This window comes from Balaenoptera acutorostrata, chromosome 8 (assembly GCF_949987535.1).
Source record: "Balaenoptera acutorostrata chromosome 8, mBalAcu1.1, whole genome shotgun sequence".
NCBI lineage: Eukaryota > Metazoa > Chordata > Mammalia > Artiodactyla > Balaenopteridae > Balaenoptera > Balaenoptera acutorostrata.
Window position 1 is genome coordinate 89,483,598 of NC_080071.1, and position 25,847 is coordinate 89,509,444.

Sequence of the window (25,847 nt, forward strand, 5' to 3'; positions counted from 1 at the left end):
CTGAAGGGCCTGCAGATGGACCCGTGCAGGGGTCAGAGGCCCAGCAGTGTGGGCCCCTGGTCGGGATGTAGGGTAGAAAGTCCCATCCCCCAGCCTAGATACGGGGGCTTTGGGGTTTATAAAGGAAAGGGGACATCCAAGTTTTTAGGCTGGTATAGTGACTTGAAAAAAAAAAAAAGAATACAATAAATGCATACTATTCTCGCCATAGAACAAAGTGGAAAGATTAGAGAAGTCTGAAGAAGCAGACAAACACTATAAACCCACTTCTGGGAGGCCACCTCTGCAACGTTTCCCTTCCCCCGGGTCTTTTCAGTGCCTCCGCCCCCTAATACAATGAGGTTCTCACCTGCTCTGTCTTGACAGTCTTTGGGGTCCTGCGGGCCATCTGATGATACCCCGAGGTCCTTGGACCCGAGAGCAGCGTGGCGGACGCATCCAAAATCCGCGTGGTGGGTGGACGGCGGCCTCTGAGTCCTGAGCATTCTCCCCCATCCCCGCATTTTCTCATCTTCTCAAGATCTAAATCTTTTGTCACATTTAAATATATATTTCCTCGGTTGTTGCTGCCTTTTTCGTAGCTTTCATCGATCTCACTGGAGTTTTTGCGTTTGCCTTTGTGGTTTCACACGTTGCTTGTGCGCTTAGGTCTGTCTCTACCTCGAGAGTTAACTGTACACCTGCCGGCTTTTCTCTTTGCTTCTGGTTGATTTCCTTCCGTGCCTCCCTCTCCCTCCCTCTGGGCTTTCTGTACATCTGGAATTCGTTTAACCGTGGAAGCCCCAAGGGGAAACGATGTTCTGAAGACCGGCCAGCTGCCCCAGCATCTCAGGGGATAATTCTTGCCCTCTGGTGACGCTCCTTGTAATTGCATGTGAATCATTTACGCAGCTGAGGGTCTGTTCTGGGCTGTCTGTTCTGGCGAGGACAGTGATTTAGGGAAGGTATCCAGGATGAGATTTCCTCCTGTTTCACAGTCTGGCCAGGTGCAGGGTTCCTGTAAACCTCGGAGCAGCTCTGTTACTGCCGTCCAGAACATCGGGGTGGCGGGGAGCTGCCATGCGGTGGTGGTACCTTCAGTTCCACCATCCGTCACCATCCTTGTTTAAGGAATCTGTCACAGACATGGCCTCCATGGTTACTTGTTAGTAACCACCTCCTAAATGACCAGCAAGTGGGGAGGAAACCCCACTGCTGGGAGGGCATCGGGAATACATCTTTTGGGTTCAGCTGATAAGATTATTCTGTTGAGCCAACACTGCCCGTCTCTGCAGCAGAAGTAACAGCAGGTGAGGGAAGACGGTGCAGCATCAGGGAGACACAAGCAAAAAAAGCCCCTGTGGCAGGCTGGGCTCCCAGAAGCCGACGGTGACACAGGTCACCATGCAGGTTTACTGTGACGCCCTCTTGGGGTCGGCCCCCTGGAAGGGACCGGGGGTTGGGGGCAGAGGGAAGCCCTTGGAGACCCCACAGACACTCCGGCCCTGGGACTGCACTTCCCACTTGTCCGGGTTGGGAGAGGGGTGGCAGGCATCCTTTCACCCCTTCATAGTTGCCCCAGGGCGGGGCCGTGACCCGGGGGGAGGAGTGCCTCTTTCCAGGAGGCAGTTCTAGGAAGCCGGCCACACTCCCAGCAGCCGGGATGCAAAGGGGTCCCGGTGCCCCATCCCAGCGATCCACCGCCGTCCTCACCTTCCCGATAAATGCAGTTTAGAACATAATCTGCTCTTGGCGTGGGAGTCTTGGAGGGAAGAGGTGGAAATGAGTTCTTCAGCTGAATGAGACTCTGAATCTTAGTCACGTTTCCCCCTTTTGTCTGGTAGCATCTTTCTGCTCTGGACAGAAGGCCGGGTCCTGGGACTGGTCCTCTGACGTCAGAGAGCTGGGCCCTGTTGCAGGTGAGTGCTGCAGACGGGGTGTCTGATGAGCAGCCGGACCGGGGCCTGCCGCAGGGAGGTGGCTGTGTCGTGACCGAGAGGCACAGACCCGTCTCGGGAGACGGGCCCCGCGTGCCCGCAGAGCCTCTCGGGAGGGAGAGGTCGCTTCCCGTGACCTTTCTCGGCCCTTCCCGGCTCTGCAGCCCTGTCTTCACATCCTCGTCAGCTCTCCGTGTCCCCACGTGGGAAGGTCAGATGTCGCCGGTGTGCCTGGCACCGGCGAGTTCCCAGAACAGCCCCTGGTTTCTGTTTACCTTCGCGACGTCCCTCTCTGTGGCCACCAATGGAATGTTCTTGCTCTCCCCAGAAACCAGCCGGGCAGCTTGTCCTCCTCCCGACAGCACAGCCGGGGGACTGAGCCCAGGTTGGCTGTCCTGTGTGTTTACACAAAGGAGTTATTCTTAAAACCTAAGAGGTTCTGAGTTTCGCGAACCATGGGCACCAGTGACGAGGTGCGACGCGTTTGGCTGTGTGGGTCTGGGAGAGGTTAGTCCTGGGAAGGAGAACGATGGCAGAAAATGTTAACAGGAAGCATTAGCCCGTGTTCGGGAGGAAGAACTGGAGGCATCCGGCAACTCCCAGCAGAAGGGAGAGTAAAGGGTGGCCGGGTAGAATGTTCTCGGATATTTTCTCGGCTGTTCTTGATCTTTATTCCTGCGGCTGGCAATACTAGTAGGAAAAACCATCTTTTGTAAAATCAGTTGAGTAAGATCATCTACAGAATATGGTGCAGGCTTCATGTGTTTAAAAAAAATGAGACTTTCCTCTCCAGGTGAAAGGAGTGGGTATAATTTAAAGGGGTCATTTGCAGACCCGGGGTGAAGAGGGGAGTTGAGACGGAGCGGCTCAGAGGCTGCTTCCTTTCAGGGTCAGGTTTGAATAATAAAAGCCGTTCCAAATAAGGTGCCTGAATTAGTGAAGGTTATTCTTTACATCATGTGCGCCTCCTGTTCACCTGGGGGAAGATGATTGGCTTTGGTTCAACTTTCTTCCCTCCCCACCTTTTATATCACATTTCTTTGTTTTCCAGTATCAGCCTGTGCTTTAGGACCGAAAGAATGTTTGGGGATGTTTGCAGGTTATGACCCGGGGGCTTTTAATGGTGAGTGAGGAATTCAGGAGTGTTCTGGTCCCAGGGTTAATCCTCACCCCACTGAGGTCTTAGAGACTTAAAATATTTCTGCCCAGGAAGCAGCCATCAGCAAGCCCTGGAGGCTGTGGTCTGTTCGGGTTGCAGTGAGACCCAGTGAAAGGCATCTACATTCCTCGCATTCTTTCGGACTGGCATTGGCCTGAATGCTGGGGTTTCTGAAGTCCAGCAAGCAAGTATGCAGCTGAGTTCTTTTCTGTAGATAAACGTGACAGATGCCAGCGGTGGTGCGGCAGAGCTCCCTGCCTGACCCCCACAGGATCCCACCTCTGCGTTTGAATTGGGGGTCTGGTGCAGACCCCTTCCTGAGCAAAGCAGAAAAGGAGGTCAGTGGGGCCCCGCCTGGGACCCCTCTCTGGCTCTGGCACTTCCCTGGGTGTCATTTATGTGGTTTGCTTTGTCCGGCACTGAGCCAGGATCCCCGGGGCAGCAGGACCTCTGGGAAGAGGAAACAGGAGGTTGAGACGGAGCCTTCCATCTCAAGGTGACCTGAAGCAGTGCCCGCTGTTCTCATCTTGTCATTAGATGAGACAAATTGGTTTACTTTTGAGGTTTGAATTGGGGTCAATGTATGTAAGGGAGATCCTGGCTTTCAGGTGTCCTCAGGACAGAGCAACCAAGGCTGGCATCCCAGGCCTGCAGGGCCCCTCTGGAGGTGAGGTCTGACGTCACAGTGGTCACAGTGGTCGGCAGGTGATCCACTGGGGGGATGGGGACCCGGCCACGCATCGCCTGAACGTAAGGCGGTGCTCAGCGTCTTTCAAAACCTCTGTATGAATAAGCCTCACGTAAGCGCTGCCTCATTAAATAAAGGCTGCAGTTGACTGAGTGAGGTCAGGTGCCAGGGAGTGAATCCTGGAGATTGCGGGCGGGTGAGAAACCCACGTGCTCCCCCAGAAACGGCGTCTGCATCCTTACAGGCCTTGTGTTTTAGTCTCATCACCAGCCTGCCTTTTCACCCTTCTTAAAGCAGGCGTGTCATGAGGACCGCTGAGACGTTTTTAACATACTTGGGGCTCTGGAGATAAAAGAGGTGAGTCAAAGAAAGATTCCACCGTTGATTATTTTCCAGAGCCTTCCATCTCGCTGAAACCTGCTTAGACTACAAAGAATTTCCCAATCTAATCAGAAAACCCCAGTTTCCCTATCTCTGGCTGGAGTTTTCCCCTTTTGTTCATTATTTAAAGTTGACTGGGCCGATTGCAATTTAGGAAGGACAGAGTGACTGTATTTCATTCTTGGGTCAGAAAAATGTCTATGCAGAGAGCTTATCGTGTTGGTCTTTTCCAAGCAGAGACAAATTTCAGTTAGGAGCCCATAAGCATTTTGCATAAATTAATTTCCTTGGTCCTCGGTTTCCTCATCTGTAAAGATGGAGCCAGTCTCAGAAGGTTCTCAGAGATAAAAAGGAATCGAATATGCACTCAAACTTGCTCAAGAGAAAAAGTGGGAGGATTGTTGGAAAGATCCAAGAGATCAAGCCCCCAGATCACAGAAGACCTGGGAACCGGGATTTGAGACGTGAAACTGCTCTTCAAGAATCGAATTGCATGTACCCCTGTCATCCGGCCTCTGCTGCTCAGCCAGCGTGCACCTGGCCTAGGAATGGCCACCAGCCAAGGCCCAGCAGTCCTGTGAAGCATGTGCCCCTGGGCCGCTTTTGACTTTCTCAGCTCCCTGCTCTTAGAAGTGGGTTGGGCCCCACTGACCCTTTTGAGCTGGTCCTCAATTGCTGGGTCGGCAGGCAGACAGTGGATCGGTTCACCTATACATGGTATCTGTGGCTGACCCATCAGAGGGGCGGGGCCATGGGGTGTCCAGGCTGGGGGTGTGCCTGGGCCGGGCAGTGAAACTCCCAGGAGAGTGAGGAGGTGTCTCGAGGGCTCAGTAGTTGCGGCACGTGGGCTTAGTTGCCCCTGTCGACCACCCACACAGCATCTCCGATTTTCACGTCTGAATCAGAGCAAGCCCAGGTCGGCTACAATTCAAAGGTGATTTTCATAAGCCAGGTCCTTCCCATTCTGTAAAAGAGCAAATATCATTGGGACTGAACAAAAAGCAACAGAAATAATAACCAGATAAAGGAAAGAAGAGTTTCATCTGGGCTTGGGCTGAATAATACTCTTGGTCAAGGGCAGACCTTCAGGCCCTTAGTCAGACCCAACACGGGCTTATCTCCCGGTCACCTTATCTCCAAATCTCCAAGCCGGTCTTAGGCCTTCCTCCAAGTCAGGGGTTTCGAGGGCAAAAATCATTTGAGGACTCTGATAAGGGCTATGGGCTTTCCCTTTAGAAAATCAGCTATACCTGTAAAGTTGTACCTATCATTTTGGGGTCTTGAGGACCCTCTAAATGGACCGACAGCTAGAGGTCCATAAGCCTCATGGGGACACACCTGTTACTGATAAAGATTGTGTTCAATGGGCCAAGGCCCAGACCATCGGGCTCCATCAGAGGACACCCCAGGGATCTCTAGATTTCCAGCGGACTTAATGTAACTTGAGAACCGGGCCTCCATCTGCTTGGGCATAAATATTGGTCGCGAGGCAGGTTTGCATATGTCGCTAGGAAATAGTTTGCTCTCCTTGGGATGCTAAGTTTTGGTAGACATTCTTCAGGGTACCACTCACGAGTGGGCTTCAGAGTGAGTCTCACTGAGCTCCGGTTGATGGGGTCCTGGCCACAGGGTGTGGCCTGGACTCTGAAACAAGCCTGTCCGCATGCAAATCTCAGGCACTAAAGCTGTGTGGCTCTGCCCACCGGCCCTCAGTGGTGCCTTAGTTTGCTCTTCTGCAGAATGGGGATGGGGGCTGCAGTTAGGGGAGGGCGGTGCCTTCACAGTTCGCTCCCGCATTGTGGTGGAGAAGTGGATCTGGTGTAATGAAGCTGAACCCACAGGGGTGAGGACGAGAGCCTGCAGGCTGGGAGGCCTGAGTCTCTGCATCCAGGCGGCTCCAGGCCCCCATCCTGTCCTCCCGCAGCTTGCTTTGGCTGCCCCCAGTCTGTTCCCATTTCTGCTTAGTGAGCTTGAGTTGCGTGTTTAGAGTCCTAAACCCGCCCCGCCCCCCGCCCCCGCCCCCAGATTCCCCGCACCTGTCCCTACTGGGGATGCCTTGCTCTAGGGGACCACAGTGCCTGGGGGCTCTGGGTCAGCACCCTTGACCAGCGGCTGCCTCCTGGCCGTAACTGGGGTGCAGTTCGCCTTGATTCCTCCTGTTACGGCTTCTTCCCTTTGCTGGACCAGCCTCCCTCCTGACTACTTGTAGGGGTGTTTTTTCTCCATCCTTTAGTAGTGTACCCCGATTATAACAAAAATATATCTCAACGTATACAATTTTTTAAGTAAAGGTATCTTTTCAGACTGTTCTCCGCGCGCACACACATTTTAGCCTGAATTGGGTTTCTGATGGGCACATTTTCGGGTGTCCCGATGTGGTGATACTTAGTATAGTCACGAAGTTGTACCACCACCACCTCTAGTTCCAAAGCCTTTTACCAACCCAACAGGAGACCTGGGAGCAGCCACGGGGCGTCCCTCCCCTCCCCAGCTACTGGCAGCCACTGACCTGCTTTCTGTCTCTCTTGATTTGCTTCTTCTGGGTATTTCTTATAAGCGGAACCGTACAATACGTGACTTTTTGTGACTGTCTTCTTCCATTTATCGTAGTGTGTTCAAGGTTCACCCACGTTGCAGCATGTGTCAGAATGTCCTTCCTTTTCGCACTGGGTGATATTCACTGTACGGAGGGACCACGCTGTGTGGGTCCACTCATCCGTCACTGGATGCTCGGCTTGTTTCTGCCTTTGGGCTCTTGTGAATAGCGCTGCTAGCACTCATCATACTGTGATGTTCTGACTTAATTTTAAGAGCCATCTTCTCTCATTTCCCAGTTCTTGTCGAGACCCCTAGTTCTAGACTCCAGCTCCCTGCCCCCACCAGCCCTGTCCCTCCGCCTGCATGCCTGTCCCTGGCATCTTACAGATCTCCAAGAGCCAGGGCTTGCCCTGGACTTGAAGTCACCCTTGGCGTGGACTGGCTTGGGTCACTGTCGTGCGGTGGCCGGTCTGGTGCTGTCCCCTGTGGATTCAGCCATCTGTGAGCTAACACGGCAGTGCCGGGAAGTGCTGCTTACTGAGTGAGGGGCGTCAACAGCAGGCCCAGGCCAGGCGTCTCTCCAGGTGTGGCCCCTCGGTCGCCTGCATCAGGACCGCAGGGAGGCTTGTTGCGAGAAAGCAGCCCCCTGGGCGTTGTCTGCCTTGGGGCTGCCCCTCGTGCTCTTTCCACACCTGCAGGGGATGGGGGTGTTGGCCTGGGGGTTCATCTGGGTCAGGGGGAGGTTGGAGCAGCCCTTCACTGTCTCCCCACATTCCAGTACCTTCCTGCCCTCCACCACCCCGCTGCTGTCGCTACCCCAGGGCATTCCTGCAACCTCCCACCTTGCTGTCATTGTACCTTTACTAAACTTGACTCAAATGATGCTAATCTGAGTGACAGCTCAGCCTGTCTGTCCCTACCCAGTGAGAACCTCAAGGTGGGCCCAGGAACCTGTGTCCTGCGAGGGAGGGCTTTTGACCTCCGGGTGGGTGGGGAGCAGGCGGAGCCCCTGCAGCTGTCCAGCTCCAGCCCTCTGGCTCCGACCCTAATCCTGTCCTGGGCTGGCCGAGCGGGGGCGCCCGAGAAAGCTGCCCCCTCTGTACTGGGACGCTGTGCTGGGAGTCTGCTGTCTCTTCCTGTGGGGGGCGCGAAACGGAGGACGGCATGTGGGAGGGGGGCTGAGGCTCGCCCCCCCATCTCTTCCTGCTTTGTTCCCATAGGGAGCTGCTGCTTCGTTTCCTTTCTTTTTTCTTTTCCTTTGGGCCTGGGCATGTTCAGAAAACCTCATAAGGGCTACTTGCTGCTTCGGGGGTATCGTACCTGACATTCCTAGGTTTTGGTAAAGAATAGGTCAACCGGAAACCTCTGGCATAGCATTTTTATGGGAAACAAAGTATATTCCTTTTTGTTTTTAATGATTTGTAAGTGTAATACAAAAACCTTCGAGAAAGGAAACCAGCCGGACCGAGGCAGCCAGGACCACCGCATGCTCAGAACCATGGGTGTCACTCTGAGATACCGCCCAGGGCTGCCGGCCTGGATTTCTGCTGGGCCCGTGTCCCCAGGAGGGCGTGAGCCCGTCCGAGGATGCGAGTGTTGGCCTGTGCTGCCGCGGGCCTCCAGCGCCACCCCTCCGTCCCATGGCCCTGCCCGTGGACCCAGAGGGGCCGAGACAGGAGATGGTGGAGGAGGGCGCCAGGGGGGTCGGGCAGTGACAGCAGCGAATTGTCCACGTGGGATCCAGGTAGGATGAAGGTGTGGGGTCCACGCGGTATCTGTGTGTCCTAGGACAAGTTGCTTCTCTGCATCTGCTTCATCATCTCTACTCACCGGATCCGCTTTGGAGATTTAAATTAGTTGGTAAAGCCTGTAGCACAGGGCCTGGCCCAAGATAAAGGGTGTTATCTTCCTAGTTAGGATTCAAATGATTTCTGTTTTTGTAGGGTCAGGGTGGGCTCGTACCTGAGAAATTGAGTAGGGGGTCCAGATGGCAGGCAATTTGAAGGACGTGGGTGTCCAGGTGAGGCATGGGTAGTGCCCCAAAGAAGGCACGGAGGGGATGGGGCGCGGAGCCGGCCAGAGAGCAGGCGACGCCCGGAGTAGGGGCCAGTGGGGTGTGGCCTCAGGACCAAGTGGACCAAATCTTGCATGCACCCTGCTTTTGTAAATAAGGTTTTATTGGGACCCAGCCATGCACACTCACTGTCTGTGGCCGTCTTTGCCTCTCAGAGGCAGAGCTGAGTGGCTGGAGTTGAGGTCAAGTGGCCCACGAAGCCCGTGATCTTCCCTGTCTGGCCCTTTCCGGCAGTGGTGTCCCCAGGGGACATAGGCAGCGTCTGGAGACATTTTTGCTTGTCACAGCTGAGGTTGGGGGCAGCTACTGGCATCTAGGGGGTGGAGGCAAGTGTGCTGCTGGCCATCTGCAGTGCACAGGACGGGTCCCACAGCAAAACATGATCCGGCCCCAAATGTCAGTAGTGCCAACGTTGAGAAACGATGCTTTCCAGAAAAAAAAATATCTGTTTCAACTAGAGAACGGACTGGTTTGGGGGAGGTGGGCAGTGCTTTTGTTGGAATGGGGATGCAGGAGATGGGGCAGGCTCGGGTGGGAGAAGATGAGCCAGGCATGCTGGCCCTGAGGTCGCCATCCTGAGGGCGTGTGGGAGGTGCTGCAGAGACAGGGATGCCAGGCAGACCAGGCTTTGGGCATCAGCAGAGACTAGGTGGTCCCATCCCTGCCCTGTTCCCTGGGGTGGCTATGGCCCCTAAGGAGAACGCTCCAGGGGACAAAAGCAGAAGGGCAAGGATGGACGAGGGACATTGGGCACTTGAAGGCAGACAGAGGAGGGGAAATCTCGGAAGGAAGGGGGAAGGACCAGCCATGCAGGTGATGGGAAGACACCTGCAAGACAGGCTTCAAAGACCAGCTCAGAGAGGAAGGAGAGAGCCGTCACCCTGGGAGGCCACGGAGAGGTCATTAGTTAGAAAGCCGCCCGGTGAGACACATGCAGGAAAACGCCCTCAGGACTTGGGGCTCCGGTGGCCTCATCACCAACCCCAGTGGGAACAGTGTGTCCAAGGCTTGGGGCAGGAGCCGCTTTGGGGGAGGTGAGGGGAGGAGAGCAGTAGCCCAGGGGCCGTTGGGAGCCAGGGAGGATATTTGTAAGCAGAAAGACACCAGCGCCAGCCAGCAAGGAGCCCTGGGCTCGAGCCAGCTGCTGGTTCTGTAGGAAAGGGAGCCCCGGTGCCGCCCGGGGCTCTGGTCCAAGCCGAGGCTCTGGGTGACAGAGGGCACAGCCTTCCTGCGGACCAGGAGGAGGAGGAAGGACGGGGCAGGGGGTGGCAGCAGGGAGAAGATGCCGCTAAGAATTCGCTAGACAGCTGGGTATGAATGGTGACAAAACAAAGCAGAGGATGGGAACGGTTGAGGAGGAGCCCCTTTCTACGGTGGGTAATTTTTTTCTTCCCCTGATCCTTTTTCTTACCCTCTGTATAAAATAATCATCCTCGGGCACTTTTTAGTTGGAGGCGAAAGGAAAGTTTCTCCGACTGCCCTCTGACACCAGGTCACACTTTCTCCCTGGCCAAGCGCCTCTCCTGTGTCACCCTCAGAACTGGGAGGAAATTAGCTGATTATCGAAAGGCCAGGGACCTGGATTCCAGGGCCTCTGGTGAACTCACCCTCCCCGCAGGAAACCTGTCGGGTCGGTTGGATTCCATTTCATCTCTGCCTGGTACAGACTTGTAGCAGAGGCTCTGCAGAAAAACAGGGAGTGATTTCACGCCAGGTTTGTTAATTTATGCATTGATTACAAAAACAGAACAAAACCACGGCGCAGACACTTAGACTATCCTGCTAGCTCTGCCCAGCAGCCCAGCTTTGGGGGTCCTGCTCTGGTCTCCAGGAGCCGGGCTGCTGTTGGCCCAGCGGGCAGGGGAGGAGCAGCTGGTGGTCTCGGAATGGTCTAGAAAGGAGCTGCTCCAGCCCTGCCGTCTTTGTGCTGGGCTCACACCAGCCTCGGGCTCACGCAGCAGACTCTGCGGCCACCCAGCTGGGAAACCTTGGACCAGTGACCTAGCTTCTCTGCACCTCGGTTTTCTCGACTGTTCGTTGGAGGGAATGATCAACCGTCTGTGTCATGGGGTGGCTGTGACATGTAAATCAGGGGGCACAGAAGCACTTAGAATAGTGCCTGACACACGACCAACAAATGCTGGGAGGGTAGGGCAGGGCGACAGGCACCCTCGTTTTATTGCACTTCGCAGATACTTTTTTTTTTTTTTTAACAAATTGAAGGTTTGTGGCGACCGGGCATCGAGCAAGTCTGTTGGCATCCTTTTTCCAGCAAGAGTTCCTCTCTTTGTGTCTCTGAGTCACGTTTCAGTAATTCTTCAACTATTTCAAACTTTTTTTTTTTTTACTTTTTAAAATAAATATTTATTTAACTATTTCACATAATAACTATTATATTTGTGCTGGGGATCCATGATCAGTGATCTCTGATGTGACTATGGCAAAAAGACGATTCACTGAAGGCTCAGATGATGGTTAACATTTTTTAGCAATAATTTTTTAATAAATGTATTTTTTCTATTTATTTTATTTTTGGCTGTGTTGGGTCTTCGTGGCTGCACACAGGCTTTCTCTAGTTGCGGCGAGCGGGGGCTGCTCTTCCTTGCGGTGCGCGGGCTTCTCATTGCAGTGGCTTCTCTTGTTGTGGAGCACGGGCTCTAGGCGCGCGGGCTTCAGTAGTTGTGGCGCACGGGCTTAGTTGCTCCGCGGCATGTGGGATCTTCCCGGACCAGGGCTCAAACCCATGTCCCCTGCATTGGCAGGCGGATTCCTAACCACTGCGCCACCAGGGAAGCCCCTCCACATTTGTTAGACAATGCTGTTGCACAGTCAATAGACTATAGTACAAGGTGTAGAGTAAAACTTTTCTATGCACCAGGAAACCAAAAAATTCACGTGACTCGCTTTATCTTGATATGTGCTTTATTGCAGTGGTCTGGAACTGAACCTGTGTTATCTCGGAGGTCTACCTGTAGTTTCCCAGGACTGCATAACAAATGACCGTAAACGGCATGGTTTTGAACAACAGAAATGGATCCTCTCAAATCTGGAGGCTGCAAGTCTGAAGTCAAAATATCTGCAGGGCCATGTTCCCTCTGAGGGCTCAAGGAGGACTCCTGCTTGCCTCCTTCCAGCTCGGGTCGTTCACCCACCACCTTGACGCCCTCTGGCTTGAGCTGCATCACTTCCATCTCTGTCTCCATCGTCATGTGGCCATCTTCTCTCTGTGTGTCTGTGTCTCTGTATCCCAGTGTCTTATAGGGACACCAGGGATTGATTTAGGGTCTGTCTGTGATTTAGGATTCGAGCATATCTTTCTGGGGGGGACACCATTCAGCTGACATCAGTGGATGTGGTTGGCTGTTTTACCTGTATTATGGTTTCTGTTGTAGTTCATGTCTGTCTTCATCATTTCTGCGGGCCTGCTAAGAGCAGGATGGTCTTGCTTTTCTTTGTGCTCTTTGTGCTAACAAGGTGCATGACAAGTGCTCAGCACCCCTGTAGTTAGTGACTTAAATTAAAGAGGACTCCACTTCTGATGACCTTCAGGTTTTCAGGACAGACATGAAGAAGGCTATGAACATAAGAAGTCTTGCTTTGGAGAAGCCGCCCCATTCATATACTGTGAGATTGGAGCAACCTGTAAGCCCTTGGTTGGTGTAAGTGCTACTCATTGGGAGATTGTTGCTGTGTGCCAGGGATGCTAGAGGTCCTTGCTGATCTCGAGCTCACGGCCTGGTTGGAGAGACACACAATTAAATGAGCAGTTACAGTCACGCGATCAGGTCCTGTTGTAGAGGAGCCCGGGGTGCCAGGGCTGGTGACCACAGATGTGGTGTTGGCAGAGGGCAGCCTATTGCTTTAAGGACTTGGGACGTCCCTCGGACTCTGGCAGCTCCCCGTTTGCCCTAGCATGGGCGCACAGGGGACGGGAACGTCCCTGCACCTGCCCACGTGTCGTGTCGCGCAGGCCCCCGCGGTACGGCAACGTTCAGTGACTGACGCAGCGACTGACCCAGCATCTTCGCCAGCCAGTCTTGTCATCAGAGTCGGCTCTGTTTGCCCCGGTGAGAAGCATAACAGTTAAGAACGTGCTCCGTGAAGTTCTTTTAACCGGAGCTGAGGGTGAAACCCGAGTTACCTGCCAAGTTTTCACCCGTATTGTTACTGGATTCCCTTACGTGCGTGTCTTAGGTAAAGAAGGCCCCAAAGGGGTTGACACTTCTGCGTCTAACTGGGCATGTGACTGCTTCACTAGACGAGAGGGACGTTCCCTTAACTCCCAGCCAGCGTCCCACAAAGTCCCAGGCCACTCTCACAAGGGCCCAGGTCTCACCTGCCCGGCCGACTGGGCCGGAGTCCCCGCGGGGCTGCTCTGGGCAGGAACCAGCCTGCCGCCTGCCCCTTGCCTGGCCTTCCCCCGACCTGCCTTCCCTTGTTACTCGATGTCCAAGGTGCTATCGTGTCCCCGGAAGGTCACGTCTACTGGCAGCTCAGAATGTGACCTTATGTGGAAATAGGGTCTTTGCAGATGTAACTGGCTTAGTCAAAGTGAGTGGACCCTCATCCCATGACTGGTGTCCACAGAAGACAGCCACGTGGAGACACAGGGAGGAAGGCCACGTGGGATGGAGGCAGATTTGGGGGCATCTGCAAGCCAAGGAAAGACAAGGCTTGCCCATGACGCCACGAGCCAGGAGAGAGGCCTGGATCACATTCTTCCCGAGCCTTTGGGAGCAGGGCCCTGCAGAGACCTTGATTTTAGACCTCTAGCATCCAGAGCCGGGAGAGAACGGTTTCTTTGTTTTAAGCCACCCCATTTGGGGTGATTTGTTACAGCAGCTCGGGAACCAGCCCGTCCGAGGCCTCGCTGACCCCAGGGCACCTTGGCGAGGTGTTAGTCAGCACAGCACATTCCGGGGGGGCCCCCCAGGGACTCGGAGCGGCCACGTGGGGTGGGGGCGGGGGAGGGGAGGGGTGGTCAGGTAGGCCTCTGTCTGCGTGGTTGGAAAGCCGATCGTTGAAGACCCTGGTGCGTGTGGGCACGTGGGGGCCAGGCTTGGGGCATCAGCTGCAGGTGATGCCAGATAATTCCATCCGGCGCAGTGAAACCCTCCAGTCAGTGGAGGCTCCCCGGAGGCCTGGTTCTCAGCCCAGCTCTGTGATCAGCTCCCTAGCTGCAGGCAGAAACCCCACGTTTCTGCTTCGGTTGCTTCTTTATACTTCTTTATACTCTGAAAGGCGTGTCATGTCATTGTTGCACTTTCGTACGTCATGCATCCTTGAGGTTTGACGCCTGCGTCACCCACACTCCTTCAAGCTGTGTCCCCATCCTCCAGTGGCTCCCTGCGCCCTCCCCATCTGGCCCCGCCTCCTCCCGCCACCCACTCTTGCTGACGTCTGCGGGTCCACCTGCCTGTTCTCATACATCTTGTAAGACACGTGCTCCTGGGTTTGGCTTCCGTGTTCAGCTTCATGCCCGTGGGCCACCTCGGTGCGTTGTGGATGTGTATTTCCTATCAGCGGTACCGTATGAATGTGCCGCCATTGGTTTATTTTCTCCTGTTGGTGGACGTCACGGTTGTTTCCGGTTTGGGGCCATTATGAAAAGTGAATCCAGTCCAAACATCTGTACGCGGGCCGTTCTGTGGACATCCACTTTCTTTTCCCTTGGGTGCGTGTGCCTGGGGTGGAATGGCTATGTCTGGAGCATGTAAAGTGTTGATGCTGTGCTTCGTGCAGGTGGATGGTCAGTGAATGATTCCTCCATCTGGGCTAGGAAGTGATGGGGCTGGGCAGGTGGCAGGTGGGCTAGCGGGTGGACCCGTCTCCTCCCCAGACCAGTTCTCACGCCTCCCCTTTCCACCCTTCTGACAGAGCTGCTTCGTATTTACCTCGTTCTGGCTCAAGGTTTGTGCAAAGATTTTCTTTGAAGAATGTGTCCTGCTTCTAAAAATAAAACCTTGCATGCTCCCGAGGCATTTCTGATACAGGGAGTTCTCCCAGGTGCTTGGTATTCCTGTGATGTGCTTCAATTCAGACTCAACGCCCAGCGAAGTGCGGTTGGATCTGTTCCGGAGGCAGCGACATTGACACCAGGAATTGGGGTTGAAGGCCACGAAGAGGTCCTGGGATTCCTAAGACCACATCAGGCTGCTCCGTACTGGGCCTTCTGTCTGGCCTCCAGACGTCACTTACTTGTTAAAACACATGTTGACCCCTTCAAGGTCAAATGCTTTTTGGGCACAGTGGCCCATGGATTCGCAGAGCTTACATCACCCGCATTGCGGGCTTGTGCCCTGTGGGGGATGAGTCATCTGGAGAGTCCCTGTGTCTGTGCCTTGTGTACGTCTGCAGAACTTGCCTCCAGGACTTTAGTTCCCTGGGTGTGTTGACCCAGGACCTTGTGTGTAAGACCCAGAAACTGCCCTTGGGTGGTTCTGTGATGGGTCGGGGTGTGGAATCAGTGACAGCAGAGCATTCCAGGGAGGATTTGTTGAAGGGTAGATGGGTTTGGCCAGGGTTAGAGGAGCCCGAGAGAACTTTCCAGGTAAGGTGAGTAGCATGCCCAGCTGAGTGTGACGAATTTGGGGAGGGGACCTGTTAGCTGGCCATTGGGACCCTTGTAGCTGGGGGTTGGGTGGGCATGAAGCAGGGGGTTGAACAAGTGGGCTTTTTTCCAAGCGGTCAGGCGGGACCTCGGACCACCATTTGAAGTTGAGGCAATGGGGCCTGGGTTCTAAGTGAAAGGACTGTTGTAGGTTCTTTGGTGACCGGTGAGTGAGTCCGGGCTGCATGGTGATTCTCTGCCCTGTGTGTGTGTTAGAATCACGGGAGAGCTTTTTAAAAATACTGCTGAATCTCCAGGGTGGGACTGTATTATTCAAAAGCCTCTCCAAGTGGTTGGCATTGACATCCAGGGTGGGGAAACTGTTAAGGGGAGCCCTTTGGGGTGCAGGGGTGCCGGGCGTGGCCATGGGGTGGAGCGTGGGAGGTGGAGATTGGAAATGGAAGGAAGGGAGCCAGAGAGAAGAGGTGGCAACACACCAGCTGGGATCAGACTTAGAGGTAAAGGAAGAGGATAAATAACATTAATAACAATAGCCCTCACCAAGGACAGTGGTTATCAGAGGGGCGATATTGGGGGACACTTGGCAGTGCCTGGAGACATTTGGGTTGTCTGGGGGTGGGGATGCCCCCAGCTTCTGGTGGGTGGAGGGCAGGGGTGCTGCCAGGCATCCTGCAGTGGGCAGAGCGGCCCCCGCAGAGCATGGTCCCACCCAAAGTGTTTCTGGCACCAAGAGCAGGAAACCCTGACTTGGGGAGAGCTGCGTGCTGGCGGCCCTTCCCGAAGCACTCGGCATGAACCAGCAGATTTTGTCCACACACTTTGAAGAGGTCAAGAGCGTAGTTTTCCCCAAGTTATAGATGAGGAAGTGGAGGCCCCAGGAAGTTAAGTTACGCCCATCTGAGGGGTTCCACCAGGGCTGAAGGGGAAGTCATCAAAGGTGAGCAGGTGGTGACCTGGGTTTTGAGTAAAAATGCCAACGGCTCTAAGTGAAAATGCAGAGAATTTGTGGTTTGCAGGAGACTTTGTAAGTTGGTTTGAGTCCGTGGTACATCACTGTTTGGGGACGTCAGTGCTGGGCCGACTGGCGTTCATCTCCAGGCACGGTGACGAGGAATGGTCCTCACTGAGTGCCTCCTATGCGCGCACCTGGTGAGCCAGATTTTACTATCTTCCTGCTGCAGGTGATATAAATAGATGCTCAGAGAGGTTAAGTCACTTGTCCAAGAGCACACAGCTGGAGCTGCCGGTCACACTCCGATCTGGCTCCAAAACCCTGTGTTTCCTTCTTTATAGGATGCTGTCAACCTTAATTTAGTCCCGCCTACAGGCGAGGAGGAGGAGGAAGACGCTGGTGATAAAGGATCAGGTGAGGAAAGCAAGGGCCACGCTAGAAGACCAAGCAGGGCCTCAGGGAACAGAGCTGGGCCTTTCCATGTCCGGGCTGGAGGCAAGGTGCTGGGCGTGCAAACCTGCCATGTCTCCCCTTGGTGGTGCGGGATGAAACGAACTGCTTATCTCCTAGGCTGTAGAGACGGTCTCCCTGGGGGGAGAGGATGAGCTTATATCCCCTCACAGCAAATGTTTCCAAAACAGCCTTTTCCTCCCTGGCGTTTTCCCAGTATTACTGTAAGTCGAGGAATGAGAGAAGGTGGGATTCGGCTTGTGCCAGAAGACATATTAAACCCCTAAATGCCCATCAGCAGGCTGTCTGGCCTGCAGGCCTCTGCTCTCCCCGCCGGCCTGGCATTCCCTCAGCCGGCCTTTCTCCTTCCGGACTGCGGGTCCCATCGAATCTCCGTTGTATCCGGAGCTGTGCTCTCCTGCCCCCTCCGTCTCCGTGTCCCTGGGGAGCCCGAGTGCCCCCTGCAGCCTTATCTGTCACCCTCAGCTGCTTTCCCAGTCGGCGTCTACCAGCAGCTGGAAGTTTCTGTCAGGGTTTTGCCTCTGCACTGTGGCTATATTGGGTGTCTTTCCGTGTTACTAAATGTTTGTGCCTTTGGTGCATGTCCTGCTGCAGACCCGTTGGGCCCCCTCGGAAGGAACCTGACCTCGTGGCCTCGGAGCCCCTGCGGTGGAGCCCGGGGCGGGGGGCTGTCCCCGCTTCTCCCCGCAGCTTAGGGGGCGCTGGCCTCCTATTTTCTAGTGGTTCCAGTGTGTTCTCAGTGAGTCGAAATGTATGGAGAGCTCCGGAATCTTGGTGAGAGTAGCTTGTTGCACACCCCGACTTATTTGGTTGCCACCGAGAAATGCCTCTGCGGGGCGCTTGCGGTGAGTTAGCAAGATTTTCCACAGTAACACTCGGGATATAGAGGTCCGATTGCCCCCGGCATCAGACTCAGCCGTCAGGAATGTGAGGTGCGTGGCGGTCGGGCGATGGCCTGATAGTTTGGGATCTTAGGAGAGAGTGTTCCGGAAGCGTGGAGGCAAGACCACACTTTGCAGAGGCCGGGACTCTGTTTTGGGGTCTTGGCTTTCATTTGCTTCGTGGAGTTCCATTTGTGTTAGATGTGACAGAAAGAGAGGAGGCCGGGGAGAAGTTCGCTGGGGGCAGGAGGCCACGCCGGCCAAGGAGAGTGAAGGTCTGAGAAGCCGAATCTGTGTCCGCACCCCTAGGAGGGTGTGTGACTTTCCTGAGACCGCCAGAACAAACTGCCACACACTGGGTCACTCAACACAACCGAAATTCATTCTCATGGCTCTGGAGGCCTGAAGTCCGGGATTGAGGTGTCGGCAGGGCTGGCTCCTTCTGAGGCCGTGAGGGAGAAGCTGTCCCGGGCCTCTCTCCTTGGCTTGCAGACGGCCGCCTTCTGCCTGCCTCCGCGTCATCTTCACTCTGTGCCCACACTTCCCCGTTTTGTGAGGACACCTGTCATATTGGAGGAGGGCCCACCTCTAGCACTTTATCTGAACGTGGTCATCCGCAAAGACCCTGTTTCCAAATAAGGTTGTATTTGCAGGTAGTGGAAGTTAGGACTTCAACATCCTTTGCGTGGGACACAGTTCAACTCATAACTAGAAGGTATTAGAAAAATGTGAGCATATGTGACTTCTCAGTGCCGTCCTCTCCCCAGCCTGGTGGCTTTTAGGTTTTAGCCAAAAGATGCTTGCTTAAGTGCTTGACCTGAACCCCTTGGTCGGGCCTTAAATAGCTCAAGCAAATGGAAATAAGGTACAGTGATACTAAACTTTCACTACCCACAACCCACAGTTGTAGTATCTAGCAATGGAGATAGAATTTATGAAGTGATTAGTGGTTTATAAAGAAATTATACTACCTCATTTAGTAAAGCACCTATAAGCCAAGGAAGTTTAGTTTTTTCCTGCAGTGAAACTCATAGCATTCCAGACCATGGTGGTGTGTAAAAAATGGGGTGTGTCTCGAACTTGGTGAAAAGTACAGGGCTTATGCGTGAACTGGGTCAGTGTAAACAGCATGACCACAAACTCTGTGTGTGAGGGGGCTGTACCATGCCCGGGGGCCCCCGTGCCCTGTGTGTGCACACGTGATTCCCACGTGCAAGCTCTTGCTATGGTCCTCTTGCACTTGGGGACATTGAGGCACAGAGGTCAGACTGAGCATGGCAACGTTGGTGAGTGGTCAGGTGGGTTTTTTCTGAAGTGTGACATTGACCCATGTCAGCCTGAGTGGCAAGAGTTGTCAGCAAGTGAAGTTTGCAGGACAGAGCTTGCCAGCCAGAGGGAACTGCCAGCGCAAGGGTCCTGGGACAGAAATGAGTTAAATTCAGAAACTGAGTGCACAAGAAGGAAACAAGGTCGTGGAGGAGCAGGTGGGGCCATAGTCACGTAGGCCCAAGGAGGAGGTTCGATTTATTGTGACTGCAGGGAGATGCCCCTGGAGAGACTTACTTGCTGAGGGGCCCAGCTGCTCTAAGGAGAACAGTTTCGTGGTGTGTTTTGGGGGCCGGAGGAGCAGGGAGACCAGGTGGGAGGCTGCTGAGGCGAGTCCAGAGAGAGAGGAGGTGCTTAGCTGGGAGCAGAGAGCAGAGAGAAGAGGTCAGATCCACATACTTCGGAGGTGGAATTGCTTGGACTTGTGGAACTGCCTGGATGTGAGGGGTTTTGACGGAGTCCGTATGGTCCCCAGAGCTTAATTTACACTCTGCCCCTTTACAGGAAGAGTGTGCCGGTCCCTGTACACTGTCCGGGCACTCATTTTTAAATAAACAGAGACCCACCCTATTTCTGGAAGAAAAGATAAAATAGTATAAAGATGTCCGTTCTTAACCATTGCTGTGCCAACAAAAACAAAAACCCAGTGGGGTAACTGTTTTGAAGGAATGAAGAGGTGGGAAGACATATTACTTAATTATTCCGAAGTTCATTTGGAAGGAAAAAACAGGTTCAAATAACTGATAGGAGACTTTGAAATAGAATGGTTCTTGGGGGCTGGTCCTTCCAGATGGCCAAACTTGGTAAAGCTCCCGGAGTTACATAAGGGCTGGTGTTGTTATAAAAATAGGCAGACTCATGACATGGAATTGGCCAGATTCAAACCCTGGTGTCTATACGCATTTAAAAAGCAATAAGATGACATCACGGAGGGGACAGATTGTTCGGGAGCCGATAAAGGAGTAATCGCTTAGCTGTTTGCTAATTAATTTTGTAAAGTTCCTTGCTGAGCAGCAAAATAAATTCTTTGTACATTGATGTCAGTCCACACACCTTTTTTTTTTTTAAATAGAGGAAAATAGATGTGAAATGTTTATCAAATTTTTCATTAGGGGAGCCTTTTCTGTGCTTCAGGGTGAAATTACAAAGGAAGGATTGATAGGGTCAGAGAACTGAGACTTTACCTAAAGTTAACAAATGGATGGGTATGCGTGAGCAACAGTGGGGAAGATATTTGAAACTGATATGAAACTTCAGACTCTAATCAAGCAAAGGATGCAAAATGATAGTCACGAAGCAAGAAATAAGATGTCCATATTTGAAAGTTTCTGACCGATGGTCAAAGGAATGTGAATTTAAACTCGGTATTTCGTTGCCCAGTTGTCATATTAGGGAAGGTTTTCTCAGATTGCTGGCAGAAGGGTGAAAAGGGACCCCCCCCCCCCCAGTGCTGTGGCGAGGATAAATGTCTGCAGCTTTCCAGGAAAGCATTTGGCAATGCTTCTTCCTCTACTAGAAAGTCTTCTTAAGAAACTAATCCAAAATTCAGAGGAAGATTAGGGATAAAGATGGTCACCAACCGCCCTGCCGTTTATAGTAGTGGAAAGTCGGGAGCCTTCGGTGAGCAGCAGGTCAGGGTGCTCCCCCGCCTCAAGCCCCGCTGGTTGGAGCTTTGGTGATGACTCTCCATCAGGAATGATTCTGTTACTGAATCAGGTCCCGCTGCTCGCCGCATGCAAAATCAGTGCTCGCAAGTGTTGGTAGAAAGGAAAGATGCCCTTAATCGGAATGCTGGCAATCTGGGGAGATGGTGGACTCAGCGTCCCCCAGAAACCACCTCCAGAGATTCTGCTTAGCCATGAAAGCTTTTGAAGGGAAACAGGGAAGTCATCTCAGTTAATCACTGAGGTAGGGGGTCAGCGCTGTGGCCATCCCCCACTGTGTGCAGGCTTGCGTGCAGGCTTGTGTACGGGCTTGTCAACTCCTCGTGATCCTTGTTTAGATACTATTTTGTTCACAGTTTGTTGGCGAAATTACTGAAGGGGGAGCTGGGGAAGAGATCTCGTTAATTACTTAGTCTTCATTTCTACTTCTTCCATCTACAGAAAGAACCAAAAGGTTAGACAGAGTATTGCGTGATCAAAAGATCTGAAAGGTGTGCTAGGGCCAGAGGTGAGCAGCGCATGGGGGCGTCTGGTTTAAGGTTAGTGACGGGACAGAGGGGCCTCCTGCAGAGAGCTCTTTCCTGCAAAGGGCTTTCTCCTGCCAAAAGCCGCTGCCAATTCTCAGGCACAGGCTGGGTGTCCCGCCGGTCAGCTCAGTTCGGACACTCTCTACCTGGAGATGAATGAAGTCTGGTCCCACAGGTTGAGGGCTCAGTCCCACAAGACTGCCCCCCACCTCCCCACTTCAGACGCGCATGACAAGTCCAGGTTGTCACCTGTGCTTCTGACCAACTGGCTATAGATTGGAGCTTGCCATGACCCTCCCTCCTTGGGTTTGATTAATTTGCTAGAGCAGCTCACAGAAGTCAAACATTTTACTAATTAGATTACAGGTTTAGTATAACAGGATATAACTCTGGAACAGCCAGATGGGAGAGACACGGAAGGCAAGGTATCGAGAAAGAGCACAGAGCTTCCACGCCCTCTCCTAGCATCCCCTCCCCAAATCTCCGTGTGTTCACCAGCCCAGAAGCGTTCAGAACTCCAGCCTTGGGCTTTTACGGGGGGCTCATTATACAGACATGATTGATTAAATCATTGGCCATCTGTAGTTTATGCGACTGTGCAGCCTCTCTCCCCTCCGCAGAAGTCAGAGGGCAGGACTGAAAGCCCCCATCCTTAGGTTACCTGGGGGTGGCCCCAAAGTCACCTCATTAACATAACAAAAGATACCTTTACTGCTCTATTTGCTTAAGAAATCCCCCAGGGTTTTAGGAGCTCTGTGTCAGAAATAGAACACAGACTTATATATATATTATATTATATTTATTTATTTATTTATTTAATATATATATTATATACTATAAATCACAATATCACAATCAGGTATTCTCTGTTTCCTAGTTAGTAGAATCATGAGGCCAGGAGGAATAGGAATGCATTTTTTTCAGTTATTGGGAAAATGACTTGCCCCAAGTCATGGAGCTGGAATTGGGAAGGCTGGATTTAGATCCACTGGGATTAATACATCGTTCTAGGCGCTCAGTCAAGTGTTCGAAGGTGTTTGGGATTAACCCCAGAGATGGCATACTGTTATACACGCTCAGAAAATGGCCTTGCAAGTCTGGGAAGAACCTGCTGGAATCATGGTGTTGGGGAAGGAGAATGGGAGTTTATTTTATAAAATGTGTTGTTTTTTTTAAATTACAAACAGTAGAAAACTTAGGAAAAATAAGTAACAAAATGATCCATACGATTGCCACACCTGGACGTGGTCGCTGTCCACATTTGGTGTGAAAATTACTCTTCTTTTTTCTAGTAAATATACATTTCTAAGAACAAAGTGGAATGAGTTTTATTGTGAAGTTTGTGGATTTCATTTTTCTCAGCGTTCTGTTGTATGGGTTTTCCATTCTGTTGAGTATTAGAAAACAAATTTTAACAGCTACGTAACCCGTCCTGGAGGTAGAACCCCCTCCTGGATCACTGTAAACAGTGCTGTACATGTCACTTCATCCACATCTTTGATTTCCTAAGGACAGATAGTTTGAGGGGCAGTGGGATGGGAGACAGAACAAGAATCCTGTCCCCTCTACTTCCCTTAATAAATATTGATGAAGTGTATAGATCAGTGATTGGTTTATTGCCCTGGATATCTCAATTCGTAATTCATGGACACGGTAGAACTTCTGTAAAGAAATTCGTTCATTCCATGAGTTTCATTGGTTGCTTCCTGTGCTAGGTGCCAGATCCTCGATAAATGGGTGGATAAAGCCGAAACAGTGGATAACACCCGAAATGGGTGGATAAAGCCGAAACAGTTCTTCCATCCGGGGGAGGGTCTGGCTGAGAGGCAGCAGTGAACCAGTCAGCTGAGCACTGACCTCACCTGGGTCCTCAGGAGTTGGGCCGCATGTAGCCGTCTCTTCCCCAGCTCTGGGGGCCCATCGACAGGCTCTCACTGTGTTTGCCGGTTGTTTTCAGTGGTGCCTCTGGTGGGCGTGGCTCTGGTCTCTGCCTGGGGAGTGTTCTCACCCTGCTGATCACCCGCCCCCCCCCACCCCCATTACCACTTTGGTCTCTGCAACTCTTGCCTCCTCCCCGGTCTTCACTTGAACTTGAACTTGAGCCTCAGACGTGGCAGGTCTGTCATTAACGAGAACCATCAGTAGATTTGGGGGCATCATGAAGCCTTAGGAGCTGCCTCCCCAGGCCAGCTAGCTCGTGTGAATCTGGCATTTTCATCTGAGTCTCAGAAATGAACCCCAGGGAAAACCTCTTTCAGTAAAAACCAAAAAAGCCTCAGTTTCCTCACCTGTAAAATGGGTAGCACCAGCTGCTTTGTGTTTCCCAGAAAGGTAGCTAAGCTGAACTTTCAAAAAAGGTTTTAAGTTAATATATACTGGAAAAGATTTATCAGTATATCTAAGGAAGACCTTTCTTTTTAAAGGATAGAAGCTTCCTTTTTTTTTTTTTTTTTTTTAAATTTATGGCTGTGTTGGATCCTCGCCTCTGCGCGAGGGCTCTCTCCAGTTGCGGCGGGCGGGGGCCACTCTTCATCGCGGTGCGCGGGCCTCTCACCACCGCGGCCTCTCCTGTTGCAGAGCACAGGCTCCAGACGCGCAGGCTCAGCAGCTGTGGCTCACGGGCCCAGTTTCTCCGCGGCACGCGGGATCTTCCCAGACCAGGGCTCGAACCCGTGTCGCCCGCATTGGCAGGCAGATTCCCAACCACCGCGCCACCAGGGAAGCCCGAAGCTTCCTTTTTAATGCTATAGAAAGCTGCCTTTAAAATAACTTTCTTGAATAAACTTACATTGTTAAAGTAGGTTGGTTTAAAGAGAAATATTAAATAATTTGATTTTTTTAAAACATTTATTTATTTATTCATTCATTCATTTGTTTATTTATTTGGCTGCTCCGAGTCTTAGTTGTGGCATGTGGGATCTAGTTCCCTGACCAGGGATCGAACCCGGGCCCCCTGAATTGGGAGCACGGAGTCTTAACCACTGGACCACCGGGGAAGCCCAGTAATTTGATTTTTTTTTTTTTTTTTTTAAGGAAGACAGTAGATGAGCGGTTAATGTTTGGAAACCACAAGTCTTTCCAGTGCTGATGTTTTGCAGTTTTGTTGAACTCATCAGACGGGGGTCAGGAATCTGAGTCTACCCCCAGCCAGCCGGTCAAGTGAATGGGCCTCTCTTCTCATGTCTTTTGTAACATCTGCAGAGATAATCATGCTTTTTCTTTCTAGTCGCTGGCTGGGGACCAGAGTGGGGAAGTTTTTCTAGTCTGGGCTGATCACAAGATTTTACTTCCCAGCCTGTCTGCTGCAGCTCTTCCCATGTGACTCGGGGAGGCTGACCCCACTCCACCAGACCTCCTAAACCCCGTGCTTGGGGAGCACTTGACATGCACGTGTCGGGTCATCTTTGAACTCCTTGCCATTGTCAGCAGCAGGGTGATAGGGCAGGAGGACATGTGGGTGGAAGGCGTCCACATAGCACACACGGTGTGTTGGGCAAACCGAGGTGTCTGGGCTTCCGGTCCCACGCAGGCCCAGAAGGTCCGTGCAGGCCCGGGAAGTCCCGAGCAGGCCCGGAAGGTCCTGAGCAGACCCGGAAGGTGTGGTGGAGACATCACCCCTCCCCCTCCTCTTGGGGTCAGTTTCATACACGTTGTCATCCCAACTAAATGCTCAGCAGTTGAGGGAAAAGACCAGGTCTCCATCCACTTGTGTCTTCGGTGGTCCCCGCTGCACGGTAGTGCTGAATAAATGTTCGGGTGGAGCATTTGTCCTTTCAACAGACAGCACCACACACCAGCCTGGGCCAGGCACTGTGCTTGCTGCGGGAGGATTACAGAGGAGCCAGGTATCCAGTTGGCTTTCGAAGAGACGAGGGTAGTTGTCAGGGAACTAAGAAATCACGTGCAGAATCACAGCTGTGGTGCCCAGAATGCAAGCGGTAAGTGTCCAGAGATGACGACGGATGAGTCCCGAGAGAGCTCAGGGAAGAGGTAGGATTCCATCGGCAAAGGCACTGTTTGACGGGGGTCCCTCTCAAATGGGTAGGTCCTAACGTAGCAGAAACTGGGGGCACTGTTGGGTCTTCAAGTCAGTGGGGTGTGGAGAGAGATGGAGGGTTGAGGTCGGGGGATGGCTGGGGGGAGGGGTGTTTGGAGCCGAGTGAAAGAAACAGTCGCTGTGCTTGGAGAGCTCAGGGCATCCAAATGAGAGTGTGACGCGGACATGGAGGGTGAGTTAGTGCAAGGAGGGTCTGGAAAGACAAGCCAGGTTTGGATTGACTTCTACAGACTGTAGCAGCCCTTGAGGAGGCTGAGATTGTTGTTGTTTTGTTTTAATTTATTTATTTTTTATTTTATTTTATTTTTGGCTGCTTTGGGTCTTCGTTGCTGTACGCGGGCTTTCTCTAGTTGCGGCGAGCGGGGGCCACTCTTTGTTGCAGTGCACGCTTCTCATTGCAGTGGCTTCTCTTGTTGCGGAGCACGGGCTCTAGGCATGTGAGCTTCAGTAGTTGTGGCACGCGGGCTCAGTAGTTGTGGCTCGCAGGCTTATTTGCTCTGCAGCATGTGGGATCTTCCCGGACCAGGGATCGAACCGTGTCCCCTGCATTGGCAGGCGGATTCTTAACCACTGCGCCACCAGGGAAGTCTGAGATTGTTGTTTCTACCCAAGGAGATGATGGGATTGGTCCAGCCCGCCCTG

The 25,847-nt window shown here is 52.7% G+C and overlaps 1 protein-coding gene across 2 annotated transcripts in view; it reads left to right on the forward strand.

Moving 5' to 3' along the window:
- SH3BP4 (SH3 domain binding protein 4) overlaps nt 1–25,847 on the forward strand; it is a 92,136-nt gene that overhangs the window by 35,910 nt on the left and 30,379 nt on the right. The window contains exon 2 of one of the 2 annotated variants that reach the window (XM_057551570.1): nt 16,621–16,693. The exons of the other annotated variant lie outside the window; for it this stretch is intronic. The gene's annotated coding sequence lies outside the window, so the exon portion shown is untranslated. The remainder of the gene's footprint in view (nt 1–16,620; nt 16,694–25,847) is intronic. 2 annotated transcript variants of the gene reach the window in all.